This window comes from Hippoglossus hippoglossus, chromosome 24 (assembly GCF_009819705.1).
Source record: "Hippoglossus hippoglossus isolate fHipHip1 chromosome 24, fHipHip1.pri, whole genome shotgun sequence".
NCBI lineage: Eukaryota > Metazoa > Chordata > Actinopteri > Pleuronectiformes > Pleuronectidae > Hippoglossus > Hippoglossus hippoglossus.
The window spans coordinates 19,787,471-19,811,050 of NC_047174.1; the positions used below are offsets into that span (position 1 = coordinate 19,787,471).

The window sequence follows — 23,580 nt, forward strand, 5'->3', positions numbered from 1 at the left end:
ATAGTAACTATGGTGCTGGAGGAAGAGTCAGCATGACAATCCTCTGGGTTAATGATTATTCATAATACATTCCATGTCGCAGTGAGATTTTGCCCTGTAAGTGTTAGACTGGAGACAAGAGACAATCCCAGTTTTTAACAAAATTACGTTTATGATAATTTTTCTTTTTTTCTTTGAAAGCAGAGCAGCATCTCTTTAATTTATAATATATGTCTTTTTTTGCAGAGTGATAAATGTGCTGCACAGCGAACGCCTGCAGTCCCAGTGGTATGATTATTTTCCACTCCACCGATCTGACTTGGGTTTAATGAGGCTGACACCTTCACGCTCCACATAATGAACCCACCTGTGACTTCACTCACTCATGCAGTTTCGATCTTAACGCGTCGGCGGGAAATACGTGCCACCGCATTGCCTCATGGACATTGATCGCGCCATGCTCTCGCTAGACACTTGAGACCTGGGACTTCAACTCTGTCAGGGGAAGGTTGGTTCTGTGAGTGGGTTTCCATCTGTCTTTCTTTCAACACATCTGTTTCTCTCTATGAAATTAGATGAAAAACCCTCTAGTTGAGTGGATTGGCCCACAGTCCGCTCATGACAAGATAGTCCTCAAAAGGTTTTATAAACAGGACTGTGAAGTGTCTCCCTGCTCATATATCTTCAGCTGAGCTCAATATTGATGTAATCATTTCTGACATCTTTATATGTCTTTCTTTGAATGTTTGCTTTGCATCCTCCCTATAACTATAGCTGATAGAGCTCATGAGATATTGGAAGAAGTGTTAACACACAAGAAAAGCTTTAACATTCATGTTAGCAGTGCCACAAGGATTTGACAAAAAGAGAAAGAAAACGTCTTCTGACAGACTGGAGGTCGCATTGTGTGACTTAGTGTTTGGAATTAATAGAATAAAAATTACCTCTGGGAAGTGCTGTATAAAGTCTGCTCAACTGTAAGCTGTGAGTGATTCTAATCACGATTCTTTAGGAATTGTTTATGAATAATTTGATCTCATTTTCGTTGTTACTACCATCATTCCTCATCTGAGAACTTTGTTTTCTTATGTGAAAAGGTAGGGAAGGTCTTCCAATTTGGTTCAAACTTTCACTTAAACCCAAAGATGAACTGTTTAGATTTTGGTGGAAAAAAAGCATATATAGAAATATGTTTAGAGAAACTGCACTGGTTGTCTGAGGCATACAACCACAGTGTGGTAATTCTAGTTTTATTGAACATTACATTACTCTCCAAACACTTCCTTTTTTCCATCCGGCTGCCGAAATCCAGCTGAGAGTAGGTGATGAAAATGTCTGTATGCGCATGCACACACAGCAGTGAATGAGTGCTTAACAAACTTTAGTCTTTCATGCCCCTATTAGAGTCTGACCTACCGTATTGTTGCACTACAGGGATGGAAGTGGTACTTCTACAGAGACACTGGAATTGACCATAAATTCTAACTTTATTTAGTAATGGAGAGTTTTGCTTGTAGTCAATGGTCTGTATTTATATAGATGCTGACACAGACTTTTCCAACACAAAGCATCACATCGAGGAACAATTTGATTATAACCCAAACTGTCCATTGCAAATGTTGTGTGCTGATATAGAGCCATGCATGAATAACTGCATTCACTGAGGAAGACTGTGAGATGAGGCTAAAATCACTGAAAGAGCTCCTCAGTGGACCCTGAGTTTCTGGGCCCCGTTTGACATAACTGCACTGATGCATGATGTCAGAGCTACAATGATAAGTCTGTTTTAATATAATTAAATTCATCATCAAAATAGTTGTGGATGGTTTCTTTTACCATTCTAATTATTTTTCAAGCAAAAATGGAGGAAGCATTTGCTGCTTTCATTTTCTCAAATGAAGAAATTAAATGTGTTTCTGGTTTTGCAATGAAGTTAATTGAATGTTTTTGGCGGTCAGACAAAATAAGACACCTGAGCTGTAGACAATTGTGACTTTTTATTGTTTTCCTGTTATTTTAAAGACCCAATGATTAGTCTAATGAGGCAATTATTTATTATTGATCATAATCACTAATTTAATGTTAACCTTAGTATATCTCTGTATGTTTTAATTCATTGGAATTATCCTTCAAGATAAAAATGAGCCTGTGATAGTATGAAACAACTAATTGCTCAATTTAATTAGAGAAAAGTCTAAACAGTCTAAACAGGACACAAGATGAGGGGAAAAGGACGAAGGTTGGTGTAAAAGCTGATTTCTGTAGCAGTAGAATATGAGTCATGTCAGGCAGAGCTGCTGTCCGTGGTGCTGAATCAGCCTCTTCAGGATCACGCTGCAGGCCACAGACACACAATGACAGGATAAGAGCTGAGGGCAGCGCGCTCAACGACTGCAATGGTTTTCTTTGCTTATCACCGTTGACAGGCAGGTATTTGTACAGTCTTTAAAAAATATTCCTAATCCAAACATGGCAGCTCATTAGCATTGTTGGTCAAATTGCTGTTACTGTGCAGAGAATGTAACATATAGCAGGCTTTGTTTAATGAAAAGACTATAGTGGGAAGGATTCTGGGGCCAACCAGCACTGCTGCACTTCCTCTCAGGCTTTTTTGTGCTCTGTACCCTAAGGCAAGGCAGTTTTATTTATCAAGCACATTTCATACACAGAGGTAGATTCAAGTTTCTGCACAGGGACATTAAAAACAAAACACAGACAAAATTTAAAGGAATCTATTAAACAACAGAAAGCAGAGTTTAACTGTATTTTGAAGCAAAATGAGACAAATTAAAAACTGTAGAATAAAAGGGGTAAAGAGAAGGTAAAATAAATAAAAATTCTAAATCTTTATAAAACATTAAAAATAAGTTTAGGTAGAAAAATAATATAAATAAAGTAGATAGAAATGTGTAAAATAATAAATAAAAATATAATAAAATACAATGATGGCATTACCTTGTACTAATAAAAAAGGTGTCAATCTGGTTTTAAAACCAATGGATAGAGCCTTTCTATAAGTAAGGCAGTCGGTTCCAAAAGCAACTGAAAGTGGCTTCTCCATGCAGACTCTACCCTCAGTATTCCTAAAAGACCACTCTCCAGTTATCTATTGGACTTTCATGTTTGTCATGTATTTAGAGGCAGCTCCATTAAGAGATTCCAACTGAGCAGTGTTCACTAAGCATGAAGATCGATGGATGAGCCTCCATTTTGTAACAAAAGTCACCATATTTTATGAAGCCAACTTGATTTTGTGTTAGTTTCATGATCTGGAATGTGATTAAAGCAGGATCCCTTTTTAATGTGTGTAGCAGTGGTGTGTCCTGTACAATAACAAACCACCGATCATGTAGGGCCCACACACACAGGTTTCCTCTGTGATATCACAGAGCATATGAGATGTGTTTTTGTTGATGATGAAGCTGTTTAACATATGGCAGAGAAGTATCTGTTTTGACAGTGAGGTGACAGGAGAAATTTCAAATTAATGTTCGTGTGCTGTTGTATGCAGCTGGAGTCACTATGTGGTTAACCAAGCTTAACACAAGAACTGTAAGCAGGAATCAGCCGATCCAAGACGGATCCATAAAGCTCCCATGAATCTAATCTACATGCAAACAGAAGACTCCTTTTAGGGTTTGACTTGTGTGGAGGAACTATTTCTTGGTAAACAGTTTCCTTCCCAGAGCCTAAGGGCCAAACTGAGCCTTGTGACGACAGGAGCAAGTCACTGTCATAATCACCGATATAATCAATATTTTCCATTTTTCTGAAATAATGTGGTTTGAGTTTCATTTTGTGCTATAATTCCATTTTAGGTCTCAAGCTTAGATAGAAGTGCATATGGTTAAGTTTCAAAAGCTTAATCCAAGTTGCTATTATTCAATAAACTCAATTCAGGTCCAAAAACATACCATCAAATTAAAGACTCAAATACACTTAGTCAAATTCAATTGCTAAAATTCAAGATATAAAAACAGATGTGAACAATGAACATGCAGAAGTTAATCTAAAATGGCTCCTGACTCCAGCTCTGTAGTTAACCTGGAGACATGACACGTATCATTCTTTTATAAAGAGAGCAAAGTCAACATATTTAAAAAAATGTCAACCTACACCTTTAAAAGCATCATGATTTTTAACATCAGGAAGTTATGTGTGTGTGTGTGTGTAGTTGTCACTGCAGGCGGTGAGGTGGAGCACACACAGATCACACAGGCGGCCGTCAGTGCATCGGTAACTTGATGTGTGGCTGTGATTTACACTCACCGCCCCCCCCCCCCCCCCCCCCCCCCCCAGCCCACAGCCGATACCCTCCACATTTATTTGTCAACACAGCAGAGCAGTACTTGATGAGTTAATCATGCCTTATTAAACCTACGGTCATAACACCGGGAGGCACTGTCCTCACATGGTGAAAAATATCCCTTTAAGCTGAAACCTCAAGTTGCTTATTTCTCATTTTTACTTAGTTTTGCTCACAGGAAGAGACCTGGTGAGAAAGTTGGAACAAACTTTCAGGCGGGGGGTTATTGCCAACGGTCTTTTGGCCAGATGTGTGCTGGCCATCTTAGACTGTATTACTTAATAGGTTTGCATCAGTCAGGCGTCAACTTTGGCTCGCATACACGCCTGATGATTTCAGCAATCTGACGTTATCACCACCTCACCAGCGAGTGCAGTTATGCCAAACGCGCCTGGCGCCTGCCAACTGGACTTCAGCTTCTCCTGCCACTTGTTATCGTTAGGCGCCGCTGTTTGCATCAGCGCATAGCAGCACAACAGATGTGATCTCTGTTCAGTGTGCGCGTTTAACGGCAGACACGGGAGATAAGAGCGTCACCTGAGTGTGGCGTGATGTTGCACCATCTCAGTTTGGATGATCAAAGACAAGAAAAACAAGATAATTGGCACTCTCCGGAGAGTCGGAGCTGCAGGGTAGATCCAGCCTGTTTCAAAACAGTAAAAATATTCTCTTTGAAATTATGCAATGCTTGAGTTTGCAATGCTGTACAGTGTGCCGCTTAAGAATGAAGCCAGAGAAACAATAGTAAAGTACTCAAAGTTTTCCCTGCACTGTAGAATAAGATGCCAGCGTTATGGAATTAAAGTGGCAAAAATACATCAGTCTTGTTAGAATCTGCTGCTTTCCTGTGTCCAAATGGAACTTTAGTTTCTGTTGTTGTGACTCGTCAGCCAACAGGAACTGCTGGATCCAGACTAATAGGACCGTACCACTTGCTTTACGTGTTTCCCCACTAACTGTACGCTCCCTCAACTCGACAGTAGTGCTGACTATTTTTCAAACTATTTCATGTTTTTACTTCTTTTCCAGTCATTGAACTACATTACAAAAAAAATTGCTAAAACTTTATGCTTGCAGAAAAACTGATCTGCTGGGCCCCTATTAAGCCTCAGTTCCTCCCCCTCTCTGTGCACAGTGTGGAGCGTTTCCTATGCTGGAATATTCTGTGCCCGCAGCTTGGCTGAGTAATTTGTAACACAAATGAATTGAGGAATATGCAGAAAGTAAGCATAATATCACCTCGTAAAACATGAAAAGTCTCCCGCTACATTTTTACACAGCCGCCTACATGCTCTCAAGAGGGCCAGCGTATTTATTATATTTATTAATGTGGTATTCATTTATTTTTCTACCCATAATATATACCGCACACACCTACAGTCAATTTACCTCCACTGCAGGATTCCAACCAAGAATGTGGTGGCAACAGTGCTAACCACTGCACCACACATGCCAGCTAATGAACACTGTGCAAATCTAGAATATCTCGTCATATCTACGATCTAATGACTACAACATCATTATGAGTTACAGACAGTCCATTTAGTGTTTAAATACAATGTACAGCCAGGTAAATTACTGCTAGCTGCCACGCAGGAAAACAGAGGCTTTTCTTCCCCGTTCTCATCAATCACAAAAAAGATTGAGTTTGAGTTCCTTATGTATATATTTTGAATCACTGTGTGTGGTCTGCAGCCTCTTAAAACAAGAAGTGACCCAGTTAGCATGGACCTTTTCTCAGAGCCCGGATTTTGATTAAAGGTCTGAAAGGCAAACTTCCCATGAAGCATTTCGCTACACAGATACTGTAACTAATGTACGTCGACACCAGCAGATGGACATAATCGCTGTTTAACAATACAAATCTTTTTGTGTAGAATTATGTTTGATTTTGCTTCCATTAGCTCACTGAGGTGAAGTAAAGTGAAGCCTGTTGGTTGAGCTGCCTTGGGCAAAGAGGAATTAGAATAAATGCATAATTTTTTTCGTTCTAAAAATCAAAACCAAAATGTTCAGCAATATTATAAATGCTTGTAGTTTTTTTCTCAGTTAATAGGGTGAAATATGCAGATGTACAGATGGGGACTGTTGTGAGCAAAACAAAAACTATCCTTAAAAAGGTAGCTTTAAAAAAAAAAAAAGATTGAATCCCATACTTTATTCCGCAGGGCCTCATCACCTCTGTTGTTGCTTTGATAACAAGCAGAGTTGAGTGGATGTGCTGCAAATCCCTGTCTTCACAAAGAATTCCTGTTCCAACATCAGACCTGGTGTGACAGCAGAAAGTCATTTACATATTCCTATGGGGACTACAGAGTTAACAAAGTGTTCTGATCCCACACTTAAAAGTTAACAGGCCCAACACTTCTGTCTCCGAGTCTGACTTCCCCACAGCTCACAGTTAATAATCGTCAGGTCTCTGGCAGGAAAATTGGTTTTAAATCGATGATGCATCTGATTATGAACTCGAGTTTTATATTTGAACAGAACTGATGCACAGTTTCTTTGTTCTCAAGCGCGCAGCCGCCTGGCTGGTCACACGGGACGTGCATTTCTCCGCTGGTCAGCCCCATAGACTGTATATATAAGGTCAGCCCGCGATTCTGCTTTCTCCGCTTGTTGTTGTACCCGTTGAATGTCGGGGTTCGGGGGTAAATGATGGTCTTCATAGCCCCCCCCCCACCCCCCACCCCTCTCTTTCTCTCTCTGTCTGTCTGCTTGTGTGCTTGTAGTGGATGGGCAGAGGGGGACATTTAATTATGTGATTGGGAAAATTAAAACTCCAGGACAACAGAAGGGGAATACAAAGTATGGGATGCATATTTGATAATTTATATCATATAAAATATGTAATTTATATCGTTTAAAATCATGGGGGGAGAGGGGGAGGGGGGAGCTGGCTCATTAGCATTTAAAGGAACAGGCACTCAAAACAGGTCACTCTGTGGAGGGCTGTTTTAGACAGGGTAAAAAGGGTGCTGTTTTATATGATCCTTGTGGTATTTTGACCAAAGTATGTTACAGACATTTCATTAAGACCCCAAGGAACCATATCAACTTGTGGTAAAATGGGCATGCTATGTCCCCTTTAAAACAAAAACACGTTAGTTTTGGACCGGACAGAGCCCCTCTCTCTGAAGGGTCTTGGTGCAATTCTTTAGTCCGACTGGCAAGTGGGATTATTGTGTTCCCTCCCGCTGACGCACCATGGGGGCCGGTTTGAAAACACCCTAAAATGTGTTTACAAGTAGAACAATTTGATACATAGTCATGTCTCCCTGTGGGCTGTCAATTGTGTCGGTTTATTCAAGCTGCAAAGATTTCCCATCTCACCCTTGCCATGTGTCAGTATCGCTGCCTGTCGATTCAGCCCCTCCAACACTTCAGCATCCACCTGCCGGCTTCGAAGGGGTTTAAAGGTCACTCCTATTATATGAATGTATTCATATCTGGGGCAAGGGATGAACACGCCAAGCTCTGATTATGTTTTGCTCCTGCAATAAACATTTTCAACGTGAGTCATCTGAATGAAATGCTATTTTCAAATTTCACATGGGTTGTTCTACAGAGGGTTAGTGATTCTGATCAACGACCAAAACTGATATGAAATATCCACAGTCAGTCAGTAAAGTGATATAAGTTGGCAGAATAGTGATATCCTGTATTCATAAGCTGTACATATGTAAATATAACACACAACACCCATATTATTGTCTGTCAAATGCATGTAAATGATAAATGGTCTGTATTTTTATAGTGATTTTCTAGTCTTGATGACCACTCAGAGCGCTTTACAGGACAGGTTTTTGCCCATTCACACACATTCATACAGTTTATGTATGGGCAGCACAGCACAGCCGGCAACAGGGGCAACTTGGGGTTTAGTATCTTGCCCAAGGACACTTCAGAATGCGGAATGGGGAAGACTCTTCCCTCTGAGCCACAGGCGCCCCAATCAGCTCCAATCATGATGGAGTAGTCAGGGCTGTGGGAGAGGTTAGGCTAGTCTAATTAGCTGAAGATGGATAGTAACCCTGGGACTACAGGCCCCTGTGAAGACTGTCAGCAGTGTGACTAGCTGCTATTAGAGTGCTGGTGTTAGCATTTAGCCTGAAGTACAGCCTCACAGAACTGTGTGCATGCCTGGAAACTATTAGTTTAGTTGTTTTCATTCATCTCAGTGTTAATGCACTTTGAATCACCTTGCATATGAAATGCTCTGTATAGATATTGTTGACTTGCTCTGCAGTGATCTCCATCAATCACCATCCTGCAGTTTACAGATGTTATGCATTTTCAAACCCTTCCCTCTCCTTGTGCTGTGGAATAGCCACTGTGAGAAGTGAACTTTGTTGATACAGGCATACTCAGAAGCAGTGCAAGTGCCTCCAGGCCCCTGCCACTCCAGACTTGCCTCGAGACACAAACCACAGCTAAGCACAGGTTAAGGAAGCTCTTTTAAGTTGCCACACATTAATCTTCTGTGCGAGCAAAGCAGACAAGCACAAAAGGGGGCTGGCTTCTCAGTTCTAATGGGCCTAAATGGGTCTAAATGTCAGGATACAAGAGCGTGTGCTGGAGCACGGCAGGCTGCTGTCATACTGGTAATAGTTGATTGGCAGGTACTGTCTGCCACAGGAGCCGGGCAATTACGTGGGCAGACTATCTCTAATGAACACTTGCAGTCGCTGTTAAAGCTTCCACGCGTGTCCTGGCAGGGGAGGGTGGCAGCGGATGCTCGTCGTCTCTGTAGATGGTTACTGTGGAGGAGTTATGAGAGGTGGTGAATAAAGTTGGTTCACAAGTTGTTCGACAAATAAAGGGCTGTAAATTAGATTATCTTGGATTGTTTAAAATCAGCCCTACCCCTCCCATTACCGTACCAACAGAACAGTTTCTTATACAGATCAACTTCTGTCAAAAATATAGCAGATTGTATTATTGTATGACACAAACCAATGATTATATTATTAATAACTACACCAAACATAATATAATCCTGCATCTCTAATTCATTTTAATGCAAGGAGTTACTTTTCCATTATTGCATGCCCCAACGTAAGCCATGCGGAGAATGAAACTCATTCGGAACAGAGCCGGATAAAATATTGAATATTGCAGATTTTAAATCTGAGAAAATGAAACCAAAAGGATCAGAAAGACCAAAACCCACCAAAGATAAGTGAGAAATATTGTCTCTCTGGGTGAACTGACTCTTTAAAGAGCGAACCTGTAATCAACACATATTCACATTATAATCAGGCTGCCAGACTTATCATCTGCACGGTAGATGAGCGATTGATTACTGACAACACTGTCCAATGTTCATTTATTCATCCGTTGCATCCCGATTATGCTTTCCCTTGCACCCTTTAAACCTCAAACCCTATTAGCAAACAAGACAATTGAGAATAGACCTGTGCTTTGACTGGTCCCGTCTACATGCCAAACAAATTACATCAGCCAAGATCATTACCATGCATTAAGTGTGGAAATCTCACACAGCTCAGACAGAGGAAGACAGAAATGCTGGATGGTTATGTGGAATCTCAGAGCAGGCCTATCTCAGACACACACACACACACACACACACACACACACACACACACACACACACACACACACACACACACACACACACACACACACACACACACACACACACACACACGAGCAGGGGGAGCATGGAGATGATGAGGAGACAGAGCAGTTGGGCTTTATCCTCAGCGAAGGCGGTGCAGTCCGACTGAAGGCTGCTGCAGGTGACAGTGTGATTGACTGCATGCCCTGTGGAAATTGTCACTGGGGGCTGAGGAATAAAGCAGAATAAGCCTGGTGCTATCGCGCGTCACCATCCCCTGTGCGGAGGAATACGCATGGCAGCCGAGTCTGACAGACGTTTTCAGCAAATGTAATGGTGCCGTCTGAGATAGTGTGGGATTACATTTTTCATTAAAGCCTGGAATGTTAGCAGCTCAGCACATCAGCGAGAGGTCACATCATGTAGTGTGATGTCAGTAAACTACACACAGCACAGGCAGGTACGGAAGGCCAGATGTTGGTCACTAGAGAAACATTGTATGGGATTTCTTTAGGGTTCTATCCAACTGCTATCACTTTGTTGTTTAGGCTTTTTTTGTATCATTTCAAATAAGCACATAAGACTGATCAGGAGGGCCAGCTCAGTCCTGGGATACCCCCTTGACCCAGTGGAGGTGGTGGGACAGGGGGGTTTGATGGCGAGGCTGGGTCTCAGGGGTTAGAACGGTCTAACATCTAACCAGCAGCTCGGCGGTTTGATCCCAGTCTTCCCCATTCCGAATGCCGAAGTGTCCTTGGGCAAGATACTGAACCCCAAATTGCACCTTCTCATAGAGAAAAGTGCTGCACATAGATGCACTGCATGAATGTGAATGTAAAACTGTTGTGTAAAGCACTTTGAGTCGTCATCAAGACTAGAAAAGCTCTATATAAATACAGACCTGACCATTTAACGTTTTTCTGATGGACAACCAGTCTCACCCTGCAGGACAGCACCACAGCAGTCTCTGCAATACATTGGTTCATGTGCAATTCATTCACTGCACATATATTCTTCTTTTTTTACACTGTATATATTAGTTTAATATTTATTTTAAGTATTATTATTCTTACACTTATGTATTGCATTATCCTATCTATCTTATCTTATCTTAAGCAGCATGCCTAAGCATGCCATATTTTGTTATATCTCAAAGCAGAATCCCAAGATGTGTTCAGACAGACATCATCAGTGTTGCTCTGTATTTGTGTTCAATTTATCCTCAACTCATCTCAGAACTCACCAGTGAGAGTCTCTCCTTTTCCCTCTTTCCTCCATAAATCTCATACATTCATAAAACTCCTTTGCATCACTTGTGCAAATCTGTGTCTAATCACTCTGTTGATATGCAACTAATGGATGCAAAAGAATTTGCAACACACTGTGTTTGTGCTGGTGCAGGCTCAGTGAGATCGCTGGAGCAAACACAGATGTTGTTGTGGTAGGATCAGATCAGATTGTTGAGTATTCCTTGTAAAGGTGTTGAATCAGAAAAAACATTGTTATAACTTTTAAAGATTTGCTTGGATATCGTTATTCATAATCATTGTTCTACAATGGACTATAACAAAATAGAAGCATAACTAGAATGGTACTCAGTAGAGTGCATACCTCCGTCTAGACACAACAGTCCCTCAATGAAACTACGTCTTTTTTGGGGTAGTTTTTCCTTACTCTTGTTGAGGGTTAAAGGCAAAGGATGTTGATCCTTGTTAAGCCCTATGAGACAAGGTTGAATTCACTTGATCCTGAGTTTTATTTCAATCTACTTATCTCTGTGAAATCAATGGAAATGTAGCAAAATGCCCTATTTTGCAATGTTAAAGAAAGTGTGAAAAAAATGGAACTGCACCAAAATGTAATGGGTTCCTCCCTGACCCATACTGCATTCGTCCACCCAGTAGTTTTTGCGCAACCCTGCCAGCTAACATATAAAGAGACAAACAAACAAACACAGAGGTATGGCAGAGGTGTAAATCTCAGATGTAAAATGAGATATCAAGCATACATTTTACTATGAGGCTAATCAATGATATGAGTTATAAGAAAAGAGAAGACAATGGTTTGGAAAGCTAGTTCCAGAGTCAGTGTGCCATGACAGCCAGGCCTACAGGTAAACAGCCAGCAGGTTCATGTCTGAGGACTTAAAGCAGCACACAGGTGAAATCTGGAGACCGACCATGAAGAGTCATAAAAGTACTCAGCAAAATCTTAAAAATCTTAGCCCTGCACTTACTCAAGAGGTAAAAAAAATAAACTCACCACTGGCTTTATAAATCTAGATCAATCTAAATTAATCTAGATGTATAAATGTAGCTGTGGTTTATAATTTTAGCTTTCCTCTGCCTCTGCTCTTCAGAGACTTCCATCTCGCCTCAGGCAGCTGATCCATCACAGATCACCGTAACTCACTGCTACTGCTGTAAAAGAAATTTACATTTACTGAAAGAAGCACTGGGTCATGGAAAGATTCATTTGAACTTGTCAGTTTTTAGGAAGGCGGCAGATGTTAGCGTATCCTCAGATATACAGTAAGGGTCCATGCCCCCATGAAACTGAAATGATTTCCCATCCATGTCAGACACTCTGTAAGTTACTGTGAAATGGAAGTGGTGAAATGAACTGAAAACCAGTAGAACAATAAATGGAAGGTAGGAAATGTATGCATGTACCTAAGCATTGCACACATGTATCTAGTTCAAATTTATAAAATGAACCTTGTTTTAGTGAATGATTTGTCAATGCATAAATAAAACTACTACTTAGACTTCCAATTTCTAGTATGAAAAGTACAGCATCACACTGTATTCATTTACTCAACTAGAGCAGTGAGAAGCAATGTAAAAGCTAAGCAGCCCTGGCCTCTCTTCTCACTTTCCAATCGGAAGTCCCTGTAGCATCCAGTCTGCCCTGAAGGAGCAGCACTGCTCAGAGGGACATTCATAATTTATCGTCTCATAAATGCAAAAATTAGCTGATGTTCTTTACAAATGTGACCGAGTGTTCACCACCCGATCCTGGCAAGAAACCACACCCTAGTAGAGAAACACACATATCGCACCTTTCAGCATTTGACAGTGCAGCGTGATTCCTCCAGTGTGTTCTCATGTTGCCAACAAATTTGTTCTTAAAAAAAAAATCTAAATTGAAATGGATTGTCTTTGCAACACCTTTACAGTAAATGGCCTGTGAGCTCATAAGGGATCAGTAAACCAGGCGCCACCTTTCACTTAGTGCCAGACAAGAGCAAATTAATCAGTTCAACCTTTTAAGTCTTTATGGAGGCTGCCAAGTAATTGTCTGCCCTCAGTTGTAAGTCTTCTACTAGTCTGGATGAGACCAACCATCTTTTATTGGCCCAAATTTAAAAGGCCGTCACATGGGACTGGGTTCATGCTCCCTCCTCAGCTGGCCGTAGGAGGGACAGCCACTGGGAGACAGATAAAGTTGGACGGTGCTTTCTTGATGAATCCCGGGCTGATGGTGGCAGACCGGGCGTTGCTCGTAGGCTGTCACTTTTACAGCTGACCTTGAGCATAGGTCCTCTCTGTAATTTATGACAAATAATGTTCTAAAGAGTCCCATTTCCAAGATTCACTGTCACTTTGCATTCAGCCCTTCCTCTGCCTCAAAAGACAATCTGCACTCCTGACAGGGCAGTCCCATAAGAAATATTACTTGGCACCTCGGTATTCTATCCAATTATGTGAAGAGGGAATTAATGCTGTAAAAAGCTGCTGTTTTTGAACAGTTATTGAAATTCTTGTACCTACGACACATTACGACTGACTGACTTGATGCAACAATACTGTCTGTGTGGAAGCCAGCATGACAGTTAAATGATGTAATCCTTGCTGAATATTCAAACCCTTCTCCAACCCAAGCATATTACGGTCACTTATATCTGTTCAAATACAAAAATACCTTTCTGATCGATTTGGGACTTTTTTATGAATGATGACAGTGCAGTACCAGTTATGCTATAGAGAGAAATTACCCTGATGGCAAAGCCTTTGATCCCCAAGCAGATACAAGCAGCCAAAATGAGTTTCCTTCACAGCTGGCTGGGCACTGACGTTTTTGATCAGTCATGATTAATGTGAGGCTTCTGATTAACTAGTTGATCTGATTCCAGCACCCATGGGAGTGGCCCATAGAGTTATATGTTGGAAGTTCAAGCGTGTGCCAAATGTGTCATTCAGATACAAGTAGTCCGAGAGCTGTGGACAGGATGTGTTGATGTGGGGGGGCAAATACAGTCCAGCTGTTTGGAAGAGTTGATGTCAACGCCACGAAGCAGCGGTTTGTCCTGATGAATCAAGGCACCACCTGAGTGTGAGCTTACATATTGAATAATGGTTGTGTGTCTTTTGCTTGTTTCGATAACTGATACCTGCCAATAACTGTGATGGACTTAATAATTATCCAACACCAGACATCCAGCTATGGACATCCAGATGGTTAGGTGCTGACGTTTTTGGGCATTTAATAAGAATGCTTCCTGTTTGCCTTGGATTTTAGAGACTTTCCAACTTGAAGGCGAGCAAGAGCAAACCAAGAGCAAAAAAAGCTGTTGGTGGACTGCATCGAAAAATGTTTTGTAATTTCCCAGGAGGAGTTACTATCACTTTAAAGATGAATTATACCTGCATTGAATCAAAGTTGTAGGTACATTATAGACATGGCATAGCCACGTATCCGATCCAGTATCTTGAAATGCATTTCCTGAGAAATGTAACTAGTGAGGTGGTCTCACACATCGTCTGCTGCTACGTCTTCTCTCTTTTCTGTGTCTGCGTTCTCAGTAAACTGTTCCGTTAATTCATTGGTTTCAACTCCAACATGATCCATTCTGTTTCAGTCGATATTGTTTAGAGTACACACGCATTGACACAGAAACTGAAATCAACTCTTTCAAACCTTGCCTTGTTGCTCATCTTGATTATCTGTCTGTCTCCAAATGGCATCTAGACAGAAGAGGGAGACATCTCTAATGACGCCACAGGTGTATTTGAATATGTACACTGAGGCTCACTGTGTTTTGACGATTATTTATTTCTGACATTTCCATCTATATTTGTTCTTCCTTTCACTTTCTTACTGCATGATTGCTGAATGCAGGCTTTTACTGAGGTCAAGGTTGTGAGCTATATTATCAAAAATATATACACAATAAATTGTCATGTTGTAACTTTATTACTTCAGCTAACTTCGGATCTGTTTATCCAGATGCACTAAAATGGAACACATCTACTATGTTCTATATAAAAGGGGTGGAAAGAAAATTTTAAAAACCCGTCGGTAGAACGGGTTTTACTATTCAATTCAATTCATCACAAACTGCAGCTTCCAAAATTAAGTTCCATTAAGTCAAATCAACACCTCTCAAACTATTTCAGTATAAAATTACAAGTGTAATTGTGACAGCATTAGTTTTAGCTCAAGGTGTATTTTCTATCATATATCATTCGATTTTTGAAGGTTCGCTCTCGTCAAAACTAAAGTGGCAAGCTCACATGCTTTTTCAGAAGGGCTTGAATGATGGAAGCAGTCAGGACAGACGCCATGCAGTTGTGTTACATGTCACATCTCAGGAGTCAGGAACACTCGCTCACTATCTAACATCACACAACAGCGGCATCATGCCAGCGTCTTTTAGGTTTAGCATCAGCGAGCACAGTGGTCATAATCAGGGGTCTTAAGTAGCAAGATGGCGGAAATCTCTGATTAATATCTATTTCTGTTTAATCTCAAGTTGCCATGTAGACTCCTCCCTTCACTAACTGAGATATCAAACTCCTGCACATGGCGCCACACAGCTCCGGCTTTGATGAATCTAGCGAGTCTCATCCATTAATAAACAATTCGTCCCGCACGGACTTCTGCTTCCCAGGGCTGCATCAGCGCATACACAGTAACTTGATGCAAGAGGGCTAAAAGTGGACTCATGTGCTGACACTGCAATTTTTCACACAACCAACCTCTCTCTCTCTCTCTCTCTCTCTCTCTCATGCTTTCTCTCTCTCAGCTGGATGCCAGGTCATGTTCTAAATTAATGCATTAGCGGTTTTGGTTTGGCTCCCATGGCCTGATGAAAACTGGTTGCAGAAGAGCGAGATCCCCACAGCTGTGGAGGAGGGATAAGAGCCAGTGGACACGAATGTTATTTGTCATTGTTAATTATTTTACTGCTCCAGCCCCACAAACAACATCCAAACTAATTAACAAACACAACTCGGAGAGCAGCTGGGGATGTCATGGACGCACTGACACAGGGGATTGTCTCTGACGTTCTTGGGAAAGAGTTTGACTCCAGAAAGCTGAATGACTTTATAAAGTAAACTTTAGTTTGGGAACAAAATTTCCCTCCTTATAATCCTGTTTTGTTTTGTTTTTTAATCTCAAGGGTGTAATTCTTTCAGTGGAAACAAGTAACTGTCTTTGTTTTGCTTGTTCTTTGCTCTATTTTTAAATGATGCTTCTCTGTGTGAAAGTTGTCTGTTAATATTATTATTATATTATTTATATTGTAACAGTTTGAATCCACAGATGCAGAACCACATTCACTGAACCCAGTGCAAGTATAATCACACACCTCATGTCTCTGGTGTCACCTGTTAGTGGCCTCCTTGATCTGTGGTGCAGGGGTTTTGATTTAGTCCTCACAGTCAGATAATCATCGATCGAAATCATGTCTGTTTTCTTCAGAAAAGGAGAGTCTCTGGAGTTCAACTCAAAAGAGAAGTCACTAAGAACAACTCAGATGATCTAAGTGGGCTTAACTTGAAATAAGAAGTTGGGAGTAACTTTGTGGTTAACTGGTTCTACGAAAGGAGGTCAGGTTTAACCCGTGGCCTGCTGCCATGGCAACTAACGCTGCAGCTCAACCCTGAGTGTTAGCTCTAACTCTGTGTGTTAGTCTCTATAAGCACCACCCTCCTCACACTATCCAGCTGAAGAAATTGCTGCACGACGTCGGAGCGGGGATTGTGGGATTTGTGGGAATTCTCCATGTTTGACAACGTCTCACGTATGATTACAGTTTTCTGCCAGAGAAAGGTGAACAAACATATATCACAGCTTGAACTATATTTTTATTTTCCTCCTGAGAGTTTACAAGAGATATAACCCTGCTGCATCCGCACCTGCACTTTTAACACAGTTTTAGATGCTCTGTTTAAAGACAGTAAAGAAGAGTGTGACTTCCCAATTCAAATGTAGATAGAATGTGTTTACATTTCATCCTGATTTGCTGCAGGTGAACTTTCCTTTGTGGTTTCAGCTCAAATTAATGTTAAAAGCAAGTAAATACATTATCATCCTCAGACAGTCTAAGTGCCTCAGTGCTTTAGAAAGAATTTCTAATAGAATCTAGGGTCAATTTCACAAATTGAGTGCATGTAGACTTTAATTCAAGTGTGTTCACTTATTATTGGGCACTTACATGTCATTCACATTACAAATGAAGATTCTAGAGAACATATGACAAAACAATCCCGTCTCTTGTGAATGTATTTTGTCAGTAATGTGTTTTGATTAACCTCCTGACTTTGTTCGCTGTAACAGTTTCACATTTCACCGTTCAACTTTCTTTAATCTCTTTGTATCCGCTCACAATTAACATGCACTCATCCTTTGTGTAATAAGTACAATAATAGGGAGTTTTTGTCTGAAAACGGTTTTAGCGTTGGCTGTTTTCATCAGTAATAACCTTGTAGTCAACAAGTAACTGTTGAGATTGGGGAAAGCGAGTCCTTCAAACTAAACAACAAAATAAAGTGTGCCGTTTTCTTGTTGCCTTTCAACACAACCCATGTCGACATTTTTCATCTAACATCCTGACGTCTCACTGCACATACTGTACTTGTTACAACCCTTAGCTCGTGTGGCGAAGGGGAACATAAAACCTGGTGTAACTGGTTCAAATAAGTTATTTATTTCACAAAAAATAAGAGTGAGGAAAACTACAAAGGAAAAAGAGGACTGTTAACCTAGAGTTAATAATTAACAACAAAAAACAGTAAGCAGAATATCTCAAGAAAACAAAAATACAAATGTACAGCACCAGTAAACCTAGTGTGAGTAACACATCAACACACCCACCCAGTTTCCAGCAGTGTAAGGTGGGGATAGTTCGACGAATGCTTGATCTTATACAAAATTCATAGAACCATTTAACAGAAACTCACAAGAAGCATGACTGGCAAGCCCAGTACAGCTACCATGGCTGGCAGGCGGTCTGGGTTTATATACACCTCAGGTTCCTGTCATCTCAGGGTTTGGTGGACTGGACCGGCCAATCAGGGAGCAGGAACTGGAGAGGAGCAGCTGGTGAAGATGAGGGAATGCCACGCCTTCCGAGCTGCAGCCAACCGTGGAGCAGGAAGGGCACACCTTTATTTACATAGACAAAACTCCACAGAAAAAGGGTTGGACACCAGAGGTGGCCTTAACTCTCGTCGAGGCAGGATGAGCACAATAACATAAAGGATGACTCTGACAGAATGACAGTGAAGACAGGGATTCACTTGGTGTGTACAATCACAGATGATGATAAAGAATAGGATCTGTCTTTGCAACAGAGGGGGAGTTCAAGATGGAGAAAGAGACAGTGTGAGGGACAAAGAATGACAGGCGGGCAGGAGAAAAAACAGGAGAGCGATCAGAAATAAAGACTGAAAAAAATCAGTCCTTTGGACTCCCAATGTGTCCCAGCCACGGGGAAACGCTTCTGTTCTGTTTCACCCATGTACAACGTTGCTGTTAATAATTAGACAGGACATGTATGCAGCCGATTCACCAGCTGAACAATCTGTTGCACACAGAGCGGTCTCGTTTTAATAATTAAAATGAATCTACTCTTGTGCATATTTGCATAAATTAAATGAATATTTGTTCTGCAAGGCTTGGCAAACACATGCCCGTCGCCGCAGCGTGTAAGCATGGACATGATTGGCAGAGTCTGATGTCCTCCAGGAGCAGTCATTTCAACACTGCGGCAGTAACACAGCACAGTTTCACTGCTGTGTGTGTGTGTGTGTGTGTGTGACCCTATCATGTGTGATTTACTGGATTTCCTCTACATGCAGCCACTTTTTTATGTGATTAAAGTGGTGCACATTGCTTTTGGGCACGCGGGCCTGTGGGGTTTGACCCCGCAGCCCCTGACCTCTGGGTTCAGCCTTCAGCGCTGTAATCACAACATATCCTGGGCGCCATCTCTACCTCTGCCTCACGGTCCCCCTTTGAGGCCAGAGCCAATGAACTGAAGCACGATATAATTCTTATTGATTGCTCGGTGCTCTGACTTCAAAATTGATGTTATCATATTCTCATAAATGGGTGTTGCTGCACTACATAACTCTGCGTGAGATAATTTATAGTCTGAAATGAAGCAGACAATCAAAAAGAAGTGGCCTGTGAATAATTGATGTGTCCAGTTTTAGAGTAATATTTTTTTCTCAGAGGCACAATTATTGCTGTGTCCATACCAGGTGGGACTCTTACTACATACATACTTACATACATAAGTATATAGTTTTAGAACAACCAATATTCTAATTTTAAACCAAGCAGTTCAAGTCCAGTAATTGACTAAATGTCTTTAAATGGCATTGTGAACTACTGGGGGAGGTTTATGGTATCGAAAATCTGAATTAGCTGTACTGACCATGTATGGGTTCACATACAAGGAATTTGACTCCGGTTTTTCATTTGCTCTCAACGGACAGAAATAGACAAATATACAAAAAATACAAGGACAACAAAAATGAAAGAATAATATAATGTTTGTGTGAAACAAGGCTTTTTCTGGGATTAAGACACTTTAACCTAAGGTGTTCCTGCAGCAGTGGATGTCGAGGAATCTTAAAAGTGGCAAACAATAGTTATTTTACTGGTTGGTCAATTAAATCGCAATTATTGTAAATTATTCACAATCATAACGAATTGACAGGAATAGTTATAATATATTATAAAGTATTTTTTTTAATTCTTTTTATATGAAAATTAAAAAAACAATTTGCCTTAATTAAAACCTTTCATGCGAACAGATTTGTACGAAGATGAACTTGCTGCATTCACCAATTTCCTCAAATATAGGGTAATTCTGATAATCTGGGACATTGTGTAATGTGGGACACCTAAGTTCCAGTCTGTTTATTTCCTGTTCTAACAATATCTAGTACTTTAATACTCTAATACTTTCAACAAACGTTACTTTACTTTACTTCACTTTATTCAATTCAATTTAATTGAAACTTACTTAACTGTAAGTTAGCATGGACATCATGTAACTGAAACCACTTCTTGTGGCTGCCAGAGATGGCTTGTCAGTTTATTTTAACAGGCTGCAAGTTGTATAATATAACAATGGACGAACGTTCTTTGCATGTATTTTTTCATCCATGTCATCAATCACCTTATTGTCACGGGACATTTTTTAAGCTATTTGAATTTCGTCCTTATTTCAGTGACACAGCACTAACAGCGTTAGCAGCAGTGCTTTAGTCGGTCACTTAATTCCATTGCTGACACTGCTAAAAATTCTAGACATTCCTCTCTGCATCTATGATCAGGACTTCAATCTGAGAACTCGTAAAGTTGTTCTCTTTACTCTTTGATGTCTTTTTCATGAATGAACACGTCCTGGGCAGGAAGCATAGCCTTATTTAGTATTAATGGAGTGAGAATTATGCAAATTCATTTACACACTTTGATGAGGTAAAAAGCCTTTGTTAAATCTGACCTGTAGTGTTTGTACAAACTTACCGTATGAACAAATGTAATGAAATGTAGGAAACGAAAACGAAAATGTTCTTTCATGAGGCCCAATGTTTTTGTCAAAATATTACAAAGGTGGTGGCCTGTGCCTGTGTTACGCTCATGGCACAGTTTGCAGATTCAGTGTGATTTGACAGTTTGTAAAGAAGTCCCTCAGCTACGAAAGACAGATATTCTAATGGCACTATGATAGATGAATACAAAGATACAGGGATCAATCATGACAATGAGTGTAAGTTTCTCTCCTCAGGTCCTTTTTCTTAGAGGAGAAAAAGGGATGTTTGATTTACAGAGCACATGCTGCAGCATAAACAACATGCTGTTTGATCTCGGTTGAACTACAGAATTTTGACCATTGTACTAAGGTGCACATTTAGTTGGGCATAAACCAAATTACTGGAGAAATTAAATTTGACCTGATGGTTAGAAAGTCATGGCATTACCAAAAATACTCAAATCTATCCACCTTCAATATCTATATTAGTCCATATAAAAATTGTCAATCACAAAATATCAACCTCACATTGTTAAAAAGAGAAACCTTAATTTTTTCAATTGTTAAAGGACACATAATATAAAATGCCGGTATGTAGTGCATGTGTACTGCAAGACAACTTAAAACACAATTTTTAATTTCAGTTGAACTTTGAAGAAATGTGTCCAACAATGAAAACACATCTTTACAAATGTCTTCGATTCAAAGTGTGGACTTCAAATACAAAACCTTCTTGTAAAAGAAATACACAACATATTCCTTGTGCATCATGCTTCAGACAGATACACAGCATGTCTTATTGAAAAATATCATGCGACTTTTGGCACAATCAGAGCAGAGCAAGTTGAAAAGCTGAAGATGACGGCGTAACAGCTGAATATAGGACAGCGGTAAATTTAGGTCCAGATTTTTGCATCTTGACCTAGATTTTGGCTGCAGGGAGATTTCACTTCAATTGGGCCTTTGTCATTGAATGTATATTACCATGCAAGAAATCTTGGGGTTTTCTTTGATTCTGGTTTAAGGTTGGATTCAGACTTCTTCTGTGTCTGATCATATACACAATTATTTCATCCTTATCTCACATGCTGCTGCTTCTAAATGCAGCTGGAAGATTCCTCTGTGGCACCAGGAAGAGCGACCTCATCTGTCCTGGGCTGGCCTATGGTCATCTGTTACCAGTGAAGTTAAGATGATTTCAAGATTCTTTTATTTGTACTACTCCACATCAGGACCCCTCTGATCTGATGACCAATAACTTCTTCCATTGTTGGCCTGAAACTGTGGAATAGTTTCCCACTCACCATTAGAATGCCCTCGCCCAGTATTCCCAAACTGATTTAAAGACGATTTTCTTTTCTTTATGGCTAATCTACCTACTAAACCCAGAAAAGTCTGTCTTTCTGTCCGTGGAATGCATATCTTGGGAACTGTTCTTCTTATCGGCCTCACACTTGGCAGGTCTTTTGTAAATGTCGCAGGGAAGTAAAGCGATTTAGACACACGACACCTTCAACATTGATAAAAAGGAGAACAGACAGGTGACTAGCACTCAGGAGCTGTCAGTGGGGGTGGAACAGTGTGCTAACGGTCCGTCTGTGGACCGAGTTCAATATCAAATAAGATCATTTTGACAACGTGATTTATTAAATTTCACCATGATGGACTGACTCAGACATTCATGGGAGTTGTTGGTGCTGATCTCCATCATGGCAACATTCAGAGCATCATTTCCTCTTTAGCAATTTGTCTTCAAAGTCAAAACACATTTGTTTTGTTGCTGCATTACATTATATTGAGCTGAATTACAGAGGTTTTATTTTGAAAACTTGTTGACTTGGGTTTGAAGATTATCTGGAGACCTCTAAAATGAAAAAAATTACAGCAGTTGAGTAAATCATTCAACTTTTATATGAGCCACACACGTGAAGAGTAATAAAGCAAATTCAGTTTCATTTTATGAAAAACATAATATACTATAATATAAACTATATCTATATCTATATCTTGATTGAGGATAAACTAGGAAGGATGAACGCAAAGTTTTCTAACTTCACTCTACACCATAGACTGTTTATGAAAAGCTGTGCACACAACGTCCAGCACACAAACCATGAAAAGTGAAAGTATATTGTAGAACTGTTTGAGGAGGACTCAGTGATAAGTAGGAGCATTAACACAGGACAAACAAACAGCCTAAACTGTCAGGTTTAGAACAGCTACTGGACTAGTTTATTCAGAATTATGCATTGTGCACTTATGTTTTCTCAAATCTATGAATGTTTATTTGATGGTAATCATTAAAAGATAATATCATAATCATATCTCTCTGTAAAGTGCTTTAACACAACATTTGTTGTTTTTACTTTTTATATTCGTTGACATTGTTTGAGTTGACAATGCTGATATTTCTATGGTAAGCTATCAGCCAATAGCATTTACCCACTCACTTATTATTAGATGGTGGATTCTTTCCTCCAGTGTGTTCACAGTACTAGGACGGACCCTCAGCCCAGTGGGGCACTGACCTCCTGATCTTTGCAGTATTAGTGCATTGCTCCCGCAAGCAGCACAATTAAGATCAACTCCACTCTCACACTTTGTACCACAGGAGGACAAGCTCTGTCTCCAGACCTGAAGGAGACCACGTTCTGTGAGACAGTTATTTGAGGACAGAGTTCCTCATGTGCAGCTTTGGCTCAGCGGTGGTCACTGTTTACACAACCGGGGTTCTGACTTTCAGATTTAAGACTCCTCTCTATCCAGGCGTCCACACACTCAGTGGGCTGGTTTTAATTAACTGAGGAGAGGAGCAATTTCACACCGACGAGTTGTGTTTTATTCTCATCTGTGGGTACATTTCAACTTAGCACGCAGTTTCCCCACTGGATGCCAGCCTCCGCGGCCCATTTGTCATGCAAACTAGAAACTGAATGA

At 40.4% G+C, this 23,580-nt stretch overlaps 1 protein-coding gene across 2 annotated transcripts in view; it reads left to right on the forward strand.

The window, feature by feature from the left end:
- LOC117758559 (heparan sulfate glucosamine 3-O-sulfotransferase 5) overlaps positions 1-23,580 on the forward strand; it is a 74,163-nt gene that overhangs the window by 17,109 nt on the left and 33,474 nt on the right. The window lies entirely within an intron of this gene.